Source organism: Mus musculus, chromosome 10 (assembly GCF_000001635.26).
Source record: "Mus musculus strain C57BL/6J chromosome 10, GRCm38.p6 C57BL/6J".
NCBI classification, from domain to species: domain Eukaryota; kingdom Metazoa; phylum Chordata; class Mammalia; order Rodentia; family Muridae; genus Mus; species Mus musculus.
The window spans coordinates 66,717,179-66,733,727 of NC_000076.6; positions in this window are offsets into that span (position 1 = coordinate 66,717,179).

Here is a 16,549-nt window from a genome sequence, read left to right on the forward strand (position 1 = left end):
CTGATCAAAGATAAAAAATTTGGAGGGTTTCTTTTTTTTATTTACCATAGTAGAGTGCTGGACTGGTGGCTCCGTGGTTAAGAGCACTTGCTGCTCGTACAGAGGACTGGGGTTTGGTTCCCAGCACCCACATGGTGGCTCGCAACCACCTATAACTCCAGTTCCATAGGATCTGGCATCCTCTTCAGGCCTCCGCAGGTGTCAGGCACTCATGTGGTACCCAGATATACATGCAGGCAGACATTCATACTCATAAAGCAATATAAAAATAAATCTATGTAGGAACTGGGATCCAGGAGAGGGTGAGGGAGGCAGACTCCAGAGACCAGCATTGAAGTGCAGATCTCCTGTATTGTACCGCAGCAAGCGATTTTTTTATACAGCCTATAGACCAAGGGGAAATCCACACAAGCTCTGGTGTAGCCAGTCATCCCATTGGCACTTATGGGGAGGTGCCAGGCTGGCATCTTCAGGCCTCAACAGGGCGGGAGAGCGCGGGGGGTGGGGGGGACAGGCAGGAAGCAGCCATCACCCTGTTCCAGACCCATTCTGAGGTTGCACTAGTTTGCTAGAATTCTTTATTTTGTGTTACACGGTATGCCAGTAGACAGGGGCACTCGTACTCTTACAACAATATGGATGCCTCCTACGGGGTCCACCTGGCCCCACTCAGGGGCCACAGCACCCACACTTTTAAGTAAATAAAATACAATATTTCCTGCAAACGAAGAAAGTGGGGGTGGGGGGGAAGAGGTCTAGAAAATATTGAAAATTTGAAACTTTGGTTAGTCTTTTTTTCTCCAGATACCCTTTCGCCAGGCTGTGAGCAGCAGAGACAGCTGGAGAAAAGAAGCCTTGAGGGTCATCAGACCTCAGTGAGAAGGGACGCCTGGAAGTAGTTAGTATAACCTGGCCATGCACAAGGGGGCGCTGGCAGCACGGTAGCAAGCAGGCATGTCACTCCTGAACCGTTTTCAAGATCTTCAAGCCCAGTCCCTGGACCAAGAGCCTGCAAAGCCAACCCGCTAGCAGTACCTGGTCTGGTTCCGCCCAAGCTGGCCCCCTCTTGATACATATAGCAAGCCCCTCTCTAAATAACTTTCAAATGCAGGGAGCAGATATAAAGCAGATTCCCCCGCTCTAAACATCCCTTAGACCTTAGCACAGTAAACTAGATGCCATTGGTACTGATCTGTCCTGGGGGGGGGGGGGGCGTTTTCTCGTTCCTCTATGAATGTGTAACGGGACTGAGGTGTTTTCTCCAGAGTCGGGGTGGGGACAAAGTCAGGCTGTAGAGATTTGGGGGCAGGCAGAGGATGCTGTCCGCTGCACGTTCTGCACAGTTCGAGGGGGACAGAATTTACTTTGTGAATAAAGCGTTTTCCGGCTTGCCCGCCTCGAGGCCCGACATTCTCATATAAATCACAACTTTATCTTAGAGCAACTAAGACTGCCATGGGATACAATGTGATCAGACAAGATTCCCCCCCACACACACTCCCCCACCCCTCCCTATCCCTATGCTGCCCTCATGCTCACACCACTACTGCTTTTGGAGTTTACATAAAGAAGCCAAAGGCAGAGATCAGGAGGCAGGTACATTGGAGGAGCATGAAGGGCCCGGCAAAAGTACCCGTTCATCTCCATAAACTAAAACCTCCAACACCATTGGGTTAAGTACTAGAGGACACCAGTCCTCATAAGCAGACAACAGCGCAGGCTTATGACAACCTTGGGTGACAAGCCCAGCAGGGATAACAATACATGAGACACATGCAGCAAGTGAAGGCTTAAACACCTAGACAGGAAAGGACACTGAAGGACCATCAGTAACTCCACGAATTACTGCAGGTGGCTAGATAAAAGCCAGTGGTCCCTTCTCTCCTTCCGCCTACAGTCACATCAGTGACGAATACTCGTTCTCCCTGTGACCTATGTTTTCAAATCTTGGTCCCCACATCTGGAAGGCAGTAGAACTTTCAGAGAGTGGTCCCTGGGTCACTGAAGATGCAAACCCTTAAAGACTGATGTTGGACTGTTTTCTTCCTTCTCCTTCCTTTCTTGCTCATGATATTAACAGGCGTTGTTCGGCGGCTCAATGCCTTCCCAAACCCCTCCCCCCAGCACACACACACACACCAGGTCTTCCCAATCAGTCGTTGGAAGCTCCAAAATCACAGGGCAAAATAAAACTGTATCTCCAGTATTATGTCATAGCGATGAGAGAGGCCATTCCCGCCCCCAGTCTCGGTGCCCATGACTGCTGGATGAGTGGGTAAATCATACCAGCCCTAACTGGCCCCATGCTGACCTAAATTTGGCAAGTGCAGATGGACTGGAAAGCCGGGATTTGGACTTGTGGTATCGGTTCCCAAAGAGTCAAGTGTATCAGGATGGGACGTGGGGCTATTAGGCGACAAAAGAAACTGCAGTTCCGCTTGTACGCCCCGGGTTATCTGTTTTTAAATGGAGGTAACTAGAGCACAGCAGCGGCAAAGGCAGGCCACGGAACTCATGTGCTGACAAGTGAGATTAGCTCTGGTACAAGCTTTTACCTCTGTAAACGTTTAAACAAAGGTGTGCCGAGGATCCGAGGATGCTGAGACCAAAGTAAAGACTTTATTAGCTGGTGTTTCTCGTCCCTGGAGTTCCTTTAGAAAACACCCACAGCGAATGATTAAATAACCGCCAGAGTATAAGGATGCACGAAGAGCAGAAAGCAAACCACGTGATCTGCTTTGTCTAGGGAAGGCGCCTGCTACCTGGCAGAGTATGAGAGCAGGCATTTTAACTCTGCCACCAGTAGGAGGCGCTCTGGATCCCCTTGTGTTAAACCCTTCAATCTAATCAAGAACGTAAATTCAGAGAATGGATAATCCCACATATGCCATTTTCCCACATACGCGAGTTTTTCGGTCTTTGATTTTTTTTATTTTGTTTTGTTTTGTTTACCTACCCACACCTGAGATCATATGCAACAAATTCAATTAGAGCAACTGTTGACTTAAGAGTTGATTTGCACCGGGCGTGGTGGTGCACGCCTTTAATCCCAGCACTCGGGAGGTAGAGGGAGGCGGATTTCTGAGTTCAAGGCCAGCCTCGTGTACAAAGTGAGTTCCAGGGCTATAAAGAGAAACCCTGTCTCGAAAAAAACAAAACAAAACAACAAAAGCAAACAAAAACAAAAAAAAGAGTTGATTTGGGTTTGGGTTTGTTTTATTTTGTTTTGTTTTGTTTTGTTTTTAAACAGCCAAGCCTCTCTTCAGCCAGCTTTTCTCTTAAAAAGATAATTACACTTTGAGATGGAAGGCATTAACTATATCCCTAGGTAGTGGATTTTGAACTTTGCAAGATTTATGCCTGTTCCTTCGTAGTTAAAGACACTCGGCTTAGAAGATTGCAAAGTTAAGTAGAAATGGCAATTACCCAACTTACAGTTCCCTGAAAGCCTTTGGAACCTAGGAAATACAGAAACCAAGGGTTTTTTTCTTTTTAATGGAGAATAAAAATGGGATCACAGAAATCAGCTTTCTAGAACAAGGAAGAGCACTCAAAATATATCTCAAGACCCAGAGGACAATGGTCAAAATACACTTCAATAAGTACTTATTATATTCATGGTTGGGCTTTATTCATTTAATTTTCATTTATTTTAACCATACGGGTATTTTGCCTGCGCGTGCTGTACACCACATACATGTACGGTCCCCATGGTAGCCAAAAGAAGGTATCAGATGCTCTGGAACTGCAACTACAGACAGTTGTAAGCTGCCATGTGAGTGCAGGGAATCAAGCCCAGGTCCTTGGCAGAGGCAGCCAGTGTTCTAAACTGCTGGGCCATCTTCCCTCCCTAAGTCTTTAGCCACCTAATAATAGCCATTTAGCTCGCTACTCACTTGTGCAAACCCATACATCATCAAAAGTAAAAAGTTACAATCTTTTTTTTTTAAGTGTATATATGAAGAAGTACAATCCAGTTTTCTGGTTCAACAGAAAACAGGGGAACAGGTGTTCATGTCCACATGCACCATGCACCTTCCACGTTTGTGAGAGTGTGCGTGCGTGCGTGCGTGCGTGCGTGCGTGCGTGCCTCCCCGCCCGCCCCCTCCCAAGAAAGAGGGGAGAGAGAGAGAGGAAGACAGAGGGGAGGGAAGGGGAGGGGAGGGGAGGGGAGGGGAGGGGAGGGAAGGGGAGGGGAGGGGAGGCAGAGAGAGGAAGACGGGGAGGGGGACGAGCCACTATCCTCCTCCACCATGTACATGGTTCTGGAGGGTCCGAACTCCCATCCTTATTATATATACTTGCCTCTCAAATACTTTAACCACTGAACCATCTCTCCAGCTTGCACTATCCCTTTAAGCCCATAACTCCCCTTCACGAAGCAGCCCGTCCTTCTGCCCCCAGTGAGCAGCTGTTTGGGACAAAGTTTATCATTTTGCGGAAATTTCAGTTCGAAGGAAATCTAAAGCCTCTCGAAGGTGAGGAGAAGGGAAGGCTATAATTTCCTGCGCTGACATCTCCAGCACCTGCTGCTAATCAAACACCTGCACCAGGACATGATGTTCCTGTGATTGGCCATCTCAATTGCCGTCTCCAGAGATCACTGTCCCAGCTGACTATACTGGGACCGCATTCATCAAAAGCAGAATTTGGGCGGGCAGAACGTGACTGTTTTTCCCAAGCCAAAGGGATGGCACCACTTTGGAAAAAAAAAAAAAAAAAAAGCCAATGTCTTTAAAGTAGAAGAAATAATAGATTTTTTTTTAATTTTACTATTAAACGGAAACTCTGCATTCTTTATGGGTCGTTTCCAAATCCCTAAAGTATTACATTTATTTATTTGCTTGCTTACTGTGTGAGGATTGAGAGAGAGAGAGAGAGAGAGAGAGAGAGAGAGAAAGGAAAAGGCTGGTTGGGAACACATGGAGAGAGGGAGAGGAAGAAGATGGGAAAAGAAGAGGGAGAGAGAATAGTTCCTACCTGTTGCTAGCTAACAGGCTGGGTGGAGCCTAGAGGAAATGCTAACATTATGCACATAAAAAGATCAGAAGATAGACTTGGAGAGTCATCTCTCTTTTCATCCTCCCCCCATGCCTCTCGTGTGTGTGTGTGTGTGTGTGTGTGTGTGTGTGTGTGTGTGTGTGTGTGTCCTGAGAATCAAACTCAGGTTATCAGGCTTGTATCAGGTGCCTTTGCCATCTCACAGGCCCTGGCCACTCATTTAAACAAACAAACAAACAAACCAAACTGTAATGCTAACCAAGAATTCAACAACCACAACACCACAACTACAGCAGACAGCAGATGTTATTAGACGCGTTCTCACGCCCGGCCAGGAAGAACACGGCAAACCAGAATCTTCTGCGGCAAAACTTTATTGCTTACATCTTCAGGAGCAAGAGTGTAAGAAGCAAGAGAGAGAGAAAACGAAACCCCGTCCCTATTAAGGAGAATTATCCTTCGCCTAGGACGTGTCACTCCCTGATTGGCTGCAGCCCATCGGCCGAGTTGACGTCACGGGGAAGGCAGAGCACATGGAGTGGAGAACCACCCTCGGCACATGCGCAGATTATTTGTTTACCACTTAGAACACAGCTGTCAGCGCCATCTTGTAACGGCGAATGTGGGCGCGGCTCCCAACATCTCCCCCTTTCCTTTTAATAAGAGCAAATAGGCCACCCATATTAATGAGAGTGGAGATAGAGGTCAAATCCCCAGTGTGTAGGTAAAGGAGCCATGTACAGGATTAGCTCTTAGGCTCACAGGCTTTTACCCAGAGCAACCCTGACCTGCTCCCGTGTCGTTTTGCCTGGAGAGAAGGACACTTGGACACTCAACCTTCTTGAAAGATGACATGTCTCCCTAGAATAGGCTCATATATGCCGCAGAGCCTTTCTACTGCAGTGCTTAGCCGTGCAACTCTCTCGGGCTGCTGAAGCACACTCACTCTATCCCGTGCAATGAGACTAGCCTCGTGAGATGTAAGAGCTGAGTGGCCAGCGACCTATTGCCTAAGCATAGATATATCAGGGGAAGCTCCATGTTCTAGTCCTGCAAGCGCCTGGGCAATAACCACCTTGTCTCTCCTAGTTTGGGCCTTAAGCTTACAGACCAATCAAAGAAGCAACACTAATCCACAGCAAAGTGTATCTCCAAATAATATTAATCCCACCCATTTTTTAAAGAAGGAAAATGCTGAGGAGATCCAATTGGGTAATCCTTTGGTCAGCGACAGGTCCAAGCGCGTGGAGTTGACCTGAAGTCTCAATTCCCGAAGGATCTGTTCAAATTCAGCCATCCAATTCTGTAACATATACTGAAAAAGACTTTTTGACAAATTAGCTGCCCTAGTAAATTTAACATACTGAATGGAAGTAACACACAATCCCGGAAACTTTTGTTTACATCCCAGCTGAGTTATTTGTCATAATACATCTAGTTGTATCTGGACAAGATCTATGAGTTGATTAACCAGCATGAGACCTCCCTGTATCTTGACATTAGCTGAGGCCTGTTTATCTATGACTGTAGTCACCGAGGCTGACAAAGTGTTAATGGTGTCAGTCGTCTGGACCTGTCCAGACAGAGCCAAGGCTGTCTGAATCAAGGCTAAACCCAGTTCCTAGTTAGTGGTAAAAGAGCAGGAGAATACTTGAGCATTATACATCACCGTCATTGGGAGTGGAAATGTCGACATTATCCCCCAACGCTGCTCTCTCTTTATTATTGACGCCCTGGACATCACCAAGACGAGGGACATCAGTATTCCCTTGGTCAGTCTGGATTTTTCGGGTGAGTCTTTCTGGTATCCAAAATGGGTTGTCTTCATTCTGTGGGAAAACACAGATAGCTCCCCTGGATCTTATCAAAATAGGATCCGGGCCATACCATTTATTATCAAGGACATTTTTCCATTTAACCATCTCATTGGGCCTATCTGGCTCTGTACAATGACGTTCAGCCGCAGTATGGCCATGAGCATCAATATTTAAAAAATTGAGTGTAAAGAGTGCCAAAGACACAGACACTCTTGGTGCTCGGGGTAAAATCTCTTCAATTCCCCTCTTCTGTTTTATAAGATAGGTTTTGAGGGTGCGATGCGCACGCTCAACAATACCCTGTCCTTGAGGGTTGTATGGAAGTCCAGTCAGGTGGGTCACATCCATCTGACGGCAGAACTGTTGGAATTTTTGAGACGTATAAGCTGGTCCATTATCAGTCTTAAGGAGTTTGGGTTTCCCCCAAGCACTCCATGCCCCAAGACAATGTTGAATCACATGTGAGGCTTTTTCTCCGGTTAACGGAGAAGCAAACATGATGCCAGAACATGTGTCAATGGACACATGGAGATATTGAAGTTTTCCAAAGGAAGAAACATGTGTAACATCCATTTGCCAGACCTGTAGAGGTCGAATACCGCGTGGGTTAATTCCCACATGAGGAACTGGCAAGAACTCACAGCAGCTTTGACATTGAGTAACAATGTCACGGGCTTCTTTTCTTGTCAAGGAGAAACGACTGCGTAATGTTTCAGCCGTCACATGAAAATTGTTATGAAAATTTCTTGCAGCCTCTACCGGGGATGATAGGGCAGCAGCCACCACTTTAGTGGCCTTATCTGCCAAATCATTTCCCAGAGCCATGGGGCCAGGTAGGCCTGAATGGGCTCTAACATGAGTAATATAAACAGGAAATCTTCTAGATAACAAAACTAATTGTATCTGCTGAAAAATATTGGCAACTCTACTGGAAGGCTTAATCACTCCAGCCACTTCTAAAAGATTTACTGCATTAACCACATAACAGGAATCTGACACAATATTAAGGGGTTCTAAAAAGGTTTTTAAAACTTCTAAAACCACTAAACATTCTACCACTTGAGGTGAATTTTCATTATATTGTTTGGATACCACTTTACCATTAGCCACATAGGCACCTATGCCAGTTTTTGATCCATCAGTATATACCACAATCCCATTTTTAAGTGGGTTTCTTACTGTTATTTGTGGAAACACAACAGATTGATTTTGGGCAAACTGTAAGATTGGATGCTTTGGATAATGGTTATCTATTTTTCCTGAAAAGGAGGTAACTAAAACTGCCCAATCATTAGATGTGGCTGCCAAGGTTTGAACCTGTGCAGCGGTATAAGGTACAATTAAAAGATATGGACTTTGCCCAAAGTGGGTGATTGCTGCTTTTAGGCCTTTAAGGGCAAGCTGTGCAATTGCATCAGGATACCAATCTATTATTTTAGCTGGGGATACGTTTGGATGGATCCACAACAATGGCCCATTCTGCCACAAAACTGCAGTTGGCAATTGTGCTGTCTTAAAGACACACAAACTGAAAGGCTGCGAATCCTCAATACGTTGTAATTGTGCATTCTGTAAGGCTTTTTCCACTTTTTGTAAGGCCTGGTTAGCAGCTAGAGTAAGAGTCCTAGGGGAGGAGATATGAGGATCTCCTTCTAAAATACCAAACAAAGGCCTTAACTCAGCGGAAGGAATCTTTAAAAAAGGTCTGAGCCAATTAATATCTCCCAACAGATTTTGAAAATCATTTAAGGTATGGAGGTGATCTCTTCTTATCTCTACCTTTTGGGGCACAATCTTATCTGGGGACACCACAGAGCCCAAGAATTGTCCTGTATCAGAAATTTGGACCTTTTCTGTGGCTATCTGTAAACCCCACTGACTTAAAGTTTTAAGTAGAAAAGGATATGCCTTTTGTAGCATGGTAAGGTCTTTATGGCACAGGAGGATGTCATCCATGTAAAGGAGCAAAATTAAAGAGGGGAATTGTTCCCTCACTGGCAAAAGAGCTTCTTGCACATAAAGTTGACACATTGTAGGACTATTGGACATTCCCTGTGGTAAGACCTTCCATTGATACCTCTTATCAGGTTCCATGTGATTAATAGAGGGGATGGTAAAGGCAAATCTGGGCCTATCCCTTGGACACAAAGGTATAGAAAAGAAACAATCTTTAATATCTATAATAATTAAATTCCAGCCACGTGGTAAGGCGGAAAGTACAGGGAGACCCCTCTGTACTGGGCCAAATAAGTTCATTTGCTCATTAATGGCTCTGAGGTCATGGAGCAGTCTCCACTTTCCTGACTTTTTCTTAATTACAAAAATTGGAGTATTCCAAGGTGAGGTAGAGGGTTCAATATGGCCTAGTTTTAATTGTTCCTCTACCAGTTGAATCACAGCTTCCAGTTTTTCAGAGGATAGGGGCCATTGAGGAACCCACACTGGATTCCCCGTTTTCCATGGTATGGGCCGTGCTGCCCCAATGGCCGCTATGGAAAACCCAGACCCTGTCTGTCTTGGTTTCCATTAGGTAAGATAGGCTCTATCCTTCCCTGTTCTTGATGTCCTAACCCTTTTCCTTCTTTATAACCCATCTTTGCCATGATATTTTTTGCTTTAGTTGAATACCCTCCCGATGGGGCATTTTCATTGGACAAAATAAGGCCCAAATGCTGCATAATATCCCTTCCCCAGAGGTTAACCGGGAGTGGGAGCACATAAGGTATGAATTTCCCTTGCTGTCCTTCAGAGGATTCCCACGTCAAGGCAACGGAGCTTATAGTGGGACATGATTGATATCCTAGGCCCTGTAATGAATGAGATGACTCTGTGGTGGGCCATGCTTTGGGCCACCAATGTGTAGAGATTATACTTTTATCTGCTCCGGTATCAAGGATGCCTTCAAACTCTTTTCCATTAATCTTAAGGCGGAGCTTAGGTCTATTATTCAAAGATACAACCAAATAGGCAGAATCATTTCCTGAGGAGCCCATTTTCTTTATCTCAGGTCCTGCAAATTTCTCCCTGGTATTATCAGGGAGGAGCAGCAGCTGAGCTATCCTATCTCCTTTACTAATAGAAAAAACGCCCTTAGGGCTTGAGCACAGGACCTGTATTTCAGGGGAATGTTGACAATCCATAACTCCAGGGTGGACTACTAAGCCCTGCAAGGTGAGTGAACCCCGGCCGAGAATAAGGCCCATGGTTCCCGGGGGCAAGGATGGTATAGGCTCCACTGGCACCGGCTGAATACTCATTTGAGGCATTAATAGGAAGTCGGAGGCGGCACGCAGGTCCACCCTTGTGGGTCTTCCTGGGTCGCCTCTCTGACTGCTTCCTGGGTCCTGACAAACCGGTTCCCATATCTTTGAGGGCCCTGGGACCGAGGGCCCGATGACCCGTTTTTTGGCACATCAGTTGATTGACTATCAGGTGGGGGAAGAATTCTGCCCTTTATATCCCTCACAGAGCGACACTGGTCAGCTCTATGATAACCCTTGCCACACTTAGAGCAAAGAGTGAGAGTCCCTCCCTGTTTATCTGGAGCTCTGCAATCTTTCTTAAAATGCCCAGGCTTTCCGCAATTAAAACATGTCCTCTGATTATTTCTGCCCATGGAGCGGTTCTGAGATTGGAGGATGGCGGCCGCTAAGCCTGCATTGGTGAGAGGTCCCCCAAGCTCTCGACAGACCCTGAGCCAGTCTTGTAAGCCTTTGTTCTTTCTTGGGGCTATGGCCGCTCGGCACTCCTTTGTGGCTTGCTCATAGATTAGCTGTTCTATCAGAGGCGCAGCTTGCTCTGACTCTCCAAAAATACGCTCTGCTGCCTCTGTCATTCTGGCCACAAAATCTGAGAAGGATTCCTGAGGTCCCTGGATTATCTTTGTTAACTGACCAGTGGTTTCACCTGCTCGGGAGAGCGCCTTCCAGGCCCTAATAGCCGTGGAAGAAATCTGGGCATAAGCTCCCCAATGGTAGTTTGTTTGATCAGCAGAATAAGCTCCCTGACCCGTTAACAAGTCAAAAGTCCAATCTCTCTGCTCTGGAGTCAAAGCAGCTGCGTTTGCTCGGGCCTGCGCTTGTGCAGTTTCATGCCAAAGAGCTCTCCATTCCATATATTTGCCCATACTAGGGAGAGCGGCTTTTACAACCGTTTGCCAGTCGGCAGGAGTTAGTGCCATGCCGGCAAGCCTGTCTAACTGCACCAAGGTAAAATTAGCATTGGTTCCATATTTACGGACCGACTCGGCAAGCTCTTTAATCTGTAAGTATTCTACCGGAGCGTGGACACGCCCACCCTCGGCTCCTTCAAAGACTGGAAATGCCTGTTGTATTTTCCTTTGTTCCTCTCTGGGAATGAATGAGTCTGCGCACTGCCTCTCTGCGCACTGCCTCTCTGCGCACTGCCTCTCTGCGCATCTCTCTGCGCATTGCCTCTCTGCGCATTGCTGACGCACTACGCAGGGCGGGGGCTCCGCATAGGGCGGACCTTGAAGCCGACTGCCCTGAGGCCAATCAGCAAACTGGCCTTCGCCAGCCGCTTTTGGCTTCCTTAACTGATTAGCTAGCACTTTACCTGGCTGGTACCCTTTTTTCTCATAATGAGCTGCTTCTTCCTCCCAGTCTGTTTCTTCAGAGGAGAATTCTTCATCTGCTTCAGAGCTACTAAGAGCTGGCTTCCTGAGCTCATCTAGTGACGAGTATCTCCTAGAGACCTCCGCTAATCGATCTTTTTTCTTTTCTTTTTTCTTTTCCTTCCTTCTAATCTCTCCCCAGGTATTCTTACCTGACCTAAACTTTTCCTCGGGTTCAAGACCCTTGGAAAGGCCTGTATACTTATTTTGTGTACCATATTTTCTCTTTGCTCCTACTCTCTCTCCCCGCTTTACTTCTGATAGATTGTCCTGAATTTCATCTAGAATCCGCCCTGCCTTAACCACTTGATAACATGTGAAAAGGAACAAAAGGGCTCCTAACACCAGAAAAAATTCAAGGCCAAATATACCTTGTAAAGCCATTTCCCACTTTACTTCTGATAGACTGTCTTGAATTTCGTTAGAAAGTTCAAGACCAGGCTTACCTCGTAAAGCTATACTCACTGGTACTCTCGTTCCCCAGCTGAAAAGTTCTGAATTCATGCAGTTGAATCCTTCTTAACAGTCTGCTTTACGGGAACCTTTATTACCGCGACCCGCAGTTCTGGTTCTGGAATGAGGGATCTTCCTTGCGCCAGTCCCGAGTTTTTTCTCGTCCCGGAATTCGGCACCAATTGTTATTAGACGCGTTCTCACGCCCGGCCAGGAAGAACACGGCAAACCAGAATCTTCTGCGGCAAAACTTTATTGCTTACATCTTCAGGAGCAAGAGTGTAAGAAGCAAGAGAGAGAGAAAACGAAACCCCGTCCCTATTAAGGAGAATTATCCTTCGCCTAGGACGTGTCACTCCCTGATTGGCTGCAGCCCATCGGCCGAGTTGACGTCACGGGGAAGGCAGAGCACATGGAGTGGAGAACCACCCTCGGCACATGCGCAGATTATTTGTTTACCACTTAGAACACAGCTGTCAGCGCCATCTTGTAACAGCGAATGTGGGCGCGGCTCCCAACAAGCAGATGACAAATTCTCAGTACCTGAAGAATAGACCGCCAAATTAAGTGGTATCGGGCATCAGTAAGGTCAAGTGGCAAGGGTCTAGGCTGAGAGTGGTAATCTAATATGGTAGTTTCTTGTCTGTCCACCCACAGCCCACCCATCCAGAGGCATCTTGGGAAGGCAGATGGCCTCAGCTGAGCTGATTTACCCCAGTTGCTGCCTCTGCCCTGGACCTGCCCTTGGGGGTTGGAGGTGAGCTGGTGCTCAGAGTCTAGGATACAGACTCCTGGGAGCAGATGAGAAACACTGCCGCAAGCTCATCTGAGCACTGCTGCAAGCTCCTTTAATACCCTCCACCAATGCCCCATTGGTCCCAAGATAGCATCTCTTCTAAACGGCCATTCCTGATTGGCTGACATTGTCTGTGTCAGCAATCCTTGGTCTCTCAGGTAAATCCTCAATTAGGTCCTCCTGCAGGAGAAGTCTTTGCTGTGCGGCATTTACATAGAGGTGGCCCCACCATTCCTGTTACACCCTGCCCCTGCCCCTCAGTTCCAATAACTTGCCCAGGACAGATTTATTAAAGCCCTGATCCAGTGTTTTCCATCTGAAGTCAGATGGAGAAAACCCCTCTCTGTCTGAGTTGCAAAGTATAAAAGGACTTTGGCTCAGAACTTCCTGCATCGACACAGGAGAATTCAAGAAAACGAAGCGAACACAACAGGAAGAATCTAGATTAGGATGTTGGTGGTTATCATGACCCAAGTCACTGAGGGTCAGACAGCCACCTGATTTGCGCTGCTAAGAAGGGCCAGGAGAAGGCTGCAGAGCTAGGGGAGTAGAGACAGGAGGGTTACGGGGACTCACTGGACAGCCAGTCTAGCCAAAGAGGTGGTCTCCTGACTCAGCAGGATCCACTGCTTCGAAAAAAAAATAGATAGATGAATAAATAATAAAGGGGTAAGAGATAGAGGAAGAGGCTCAAGGCTGACCTCTGACCTCTGCATGCCAGCATGTGTACACATTAACACACACACACCCCAACTGAAATTGGACCATCTGCCCCACAGTAAAGTTGTCACCAGGAGAGGAGGATACCGAGAAAGGAACTAGAAATGGAGAAAGATTGAACACCCAGCCTAAGCAACACCTCTGTGTACTACACCCGAGGAGAAAAAGAAAAAAAAAAGATCATTTTCCCATCATGAAGTGCAAATAATTGGGATCTAGCCAGGAGCCAGAGGGCAGCTAAGCTCTGTTTTTAACAATTCTGACTCTTGTTTCAGTTGCCCTGAGGCAGAGGCCAAAGAAAAGTTATTAAACTGAGACCCGAGAAGGCCAGGTAAAGCCCTATAGATTTGTTTCTGGAAAACAAGAAACTTCAAAGGCAGCATCCAGTCCCTCACTGTGGTCCTATAAGATCCGAGGCTTCCCGCAAGTCAGCAGAGCCTCTCAGCATGAACGCAGCGTGGTCTTCAGCTCCACACATCTCCCTACAGATGTCATAATTTCATTGTCCTTCATGGATCAATGAAATCCCTTTACACACGTGTATATGTATCCTTTACATACATGTATATGTACCACATTTCCATTATCCATTCATCTGTTGATACCCAAGCTGGTTTCACTTCTTGGCTTTGGAGAATCATGAAAAATAGTGGGGCTCAAACTTTGATGGTACTCCAGAAACATTGGGAAACACTGATTAAAGCCACGTGTGGATCATGGTACTGGACTCGATAAAGCTTATCAAGATCTAGAGGCCTTTGTGACCTGAAAAAAGACAATCTGATTTTAATTTTTTAATTTTTTTGTTTTTGTTTTTGTTGGGTTTTTTTTTTTTTTTTTTTTTTTTTTTTTGTAATTTGCTTCATGGATGTGAGGAAAATGCCAGAGGGCCTTCTTCAGCTGAGTCAGGAGAAATGTGCTTCTCTGATCCCAGTACACTAAGGAAGTAAATGTTGACTGAGAAGACTTTTTAAAGAATGAGCTCAAAATTAGCATCCAACTAGATCTACTAAGACTTTTTTTTTCTTTTTGCTCTCTTCTTGATTTTTGTGTATGTGCTTGCATGAGTGTGCTTTGCCAAGTATAATACCCAAAATTAACTTATTGTTCTTGACCAAAGTCCACCTCTTGGTCTGTATTTAATTTTTAATAAAGCTTGCTTCAAATCTGGCCCAAAATGTTTTTTTTTTCCATTGTATCTCAGGATTACCACAAGCAGGATATTTTATTGTGGTTAATCTGTTTACCCTGTATCATTGTATCACAGATGGGTAGGAAATGGCTAAATTATCCCAAATGTCTAGCAAGTCACAACTGATTTCAATTTGACCTGACGAAAGAAAAGCATTGTCCTGGTCCACTTCTTCTGCTACAAGCAAAGCAAAACGAAATAAACAAAACAAAACAGGTTATACAGGAAACACTATATGACCAGACATTTGTTTGTTACAGCTCCAGAGGCTGAGAAGTCCAAGATCAAGGGATAAGTGGATTATATGCATTAAGGATGAGCTCCAAGTTACCTTGGAGCTAGTACATCACTGTTTCATTAAAAAAGAAAAGAAATTTTAAAAAAATTCCCTTGGAGTAGGTTATCCAAAAGCAAGTCCAGATTTGAATTCTCTACCTCATGCTCTCTGTGCCTTCGGTCCTCGTCTGTCTGTCCGTTGCATGAGTCTGAATCTGTGCCCACCTGAAAGCTGTATTATGAATATGTATGTCCCTCCGACGGTGTGTCCCAATGGGTGTCTGTCTGTGTGACTGTGTGTGTCTCTGTGTCTGCCTGCTCTATGAGTTGTGTCTCTGTCTCTAATAAAGGTCTTTGCTCTGTATCTATTTAACAGAATAGAAAGCATCCCGTGGAAGAAGGAATGGGATAGAATGTTACAGAATGTTACAGAAACCTTTAACAGAGTTGTACAAGTCAGTACCTCTAACTGATCCCAGCTGACCCAGATAACAACCATCACTGTTCCCCAGGCAATATCCATAAATGGTAGCTTTCAACCTTTATAGTAGATTTTAGGAAGTAGCTTCCAACTTAGTATTCGCTGCTTCCAGCAAATGATACACAGACATAATCTGTGTCAGGGGCACAGAAGAGTATACAATTTAAGATTACAGCTATGCATTAGCTTACATTGTAAACGTTGAATACGTGGGATATTCAAGGTAAGCAAAGTTGATTGTCACATTGTTCTCTTAAAGGCAGGAAAAACAAGCAGTTTGAGTACACAGTAGGATAGCAGCTTTAACTCTTAAGTGACTTCAGAGTGGCTGTAAGGACTAGCAAAGTTCCATTCTCTCAGAAGGTAAGAGATGTTTTCATAATATTGAATCCCCACAAAGGGGCTGTTAGGGTCAGTCTCTGGTGAGGATCTGATGCTGTTTCAAAGTGGACCCTCATTGCTGTACCCTCTGGTGTAGAAGAATTTTGTTCCATTTTCCTCCTCCTCCTCCTCCTCCTCCTCCTCCTCCTCCTCCTCCTCCTCCTCCTCCTCTTCTTCTTCTTCTTCTTCTTCTTCTTCTTCTTCTTCTTCTTCCTTTAGGGTATCCAGGCACTGCTGTACACCAACTAGGGAAGGCAGAATGGAGCAGAACTGAATTCCAAGGTCCATGTATTGCCTTGGGGTCTCTGGACCCTGATGCACACCAGGAGGGAAAGGATGACATGATGTCCGAAAGGGTGGGTCAGCAGGATCCCAGTCCAGCAGTGAATGTGGGAAGGAGGAGGTCTGCTCGGAAGATTTCAGTGTTGCAGCTCCTCAGTGTCCCAACTCTTCTAGAAAACAGGTCTCTTAGACAACAGTCAACAAAACAGACTGTATGCTTTGTTCAGGATGAACAAGGGCTATCTAAACCTTGCAAAGTGGGGAGGGGTTCTTCCTAGGTTCTGGGGATACCTCACTTGCATGGAAAGGAATTCCAGGAATTTGAACCTGTCATTTCCGTCAAGGATTGCATGGCGTTCCTCAGGTAGAGTGTGGAGGTTGGGGCTTCCCAGATGAGGCAGAGAAGAGGAAACCCTGCTGGAAAAGAGAATCCTCCATTTTGCACAGAGCTCCCGGGAGCTCCCAAGACACAGTAGACTTGAACCTCAAGTAACAAACAGGGTTTCCCCTCAGGAGA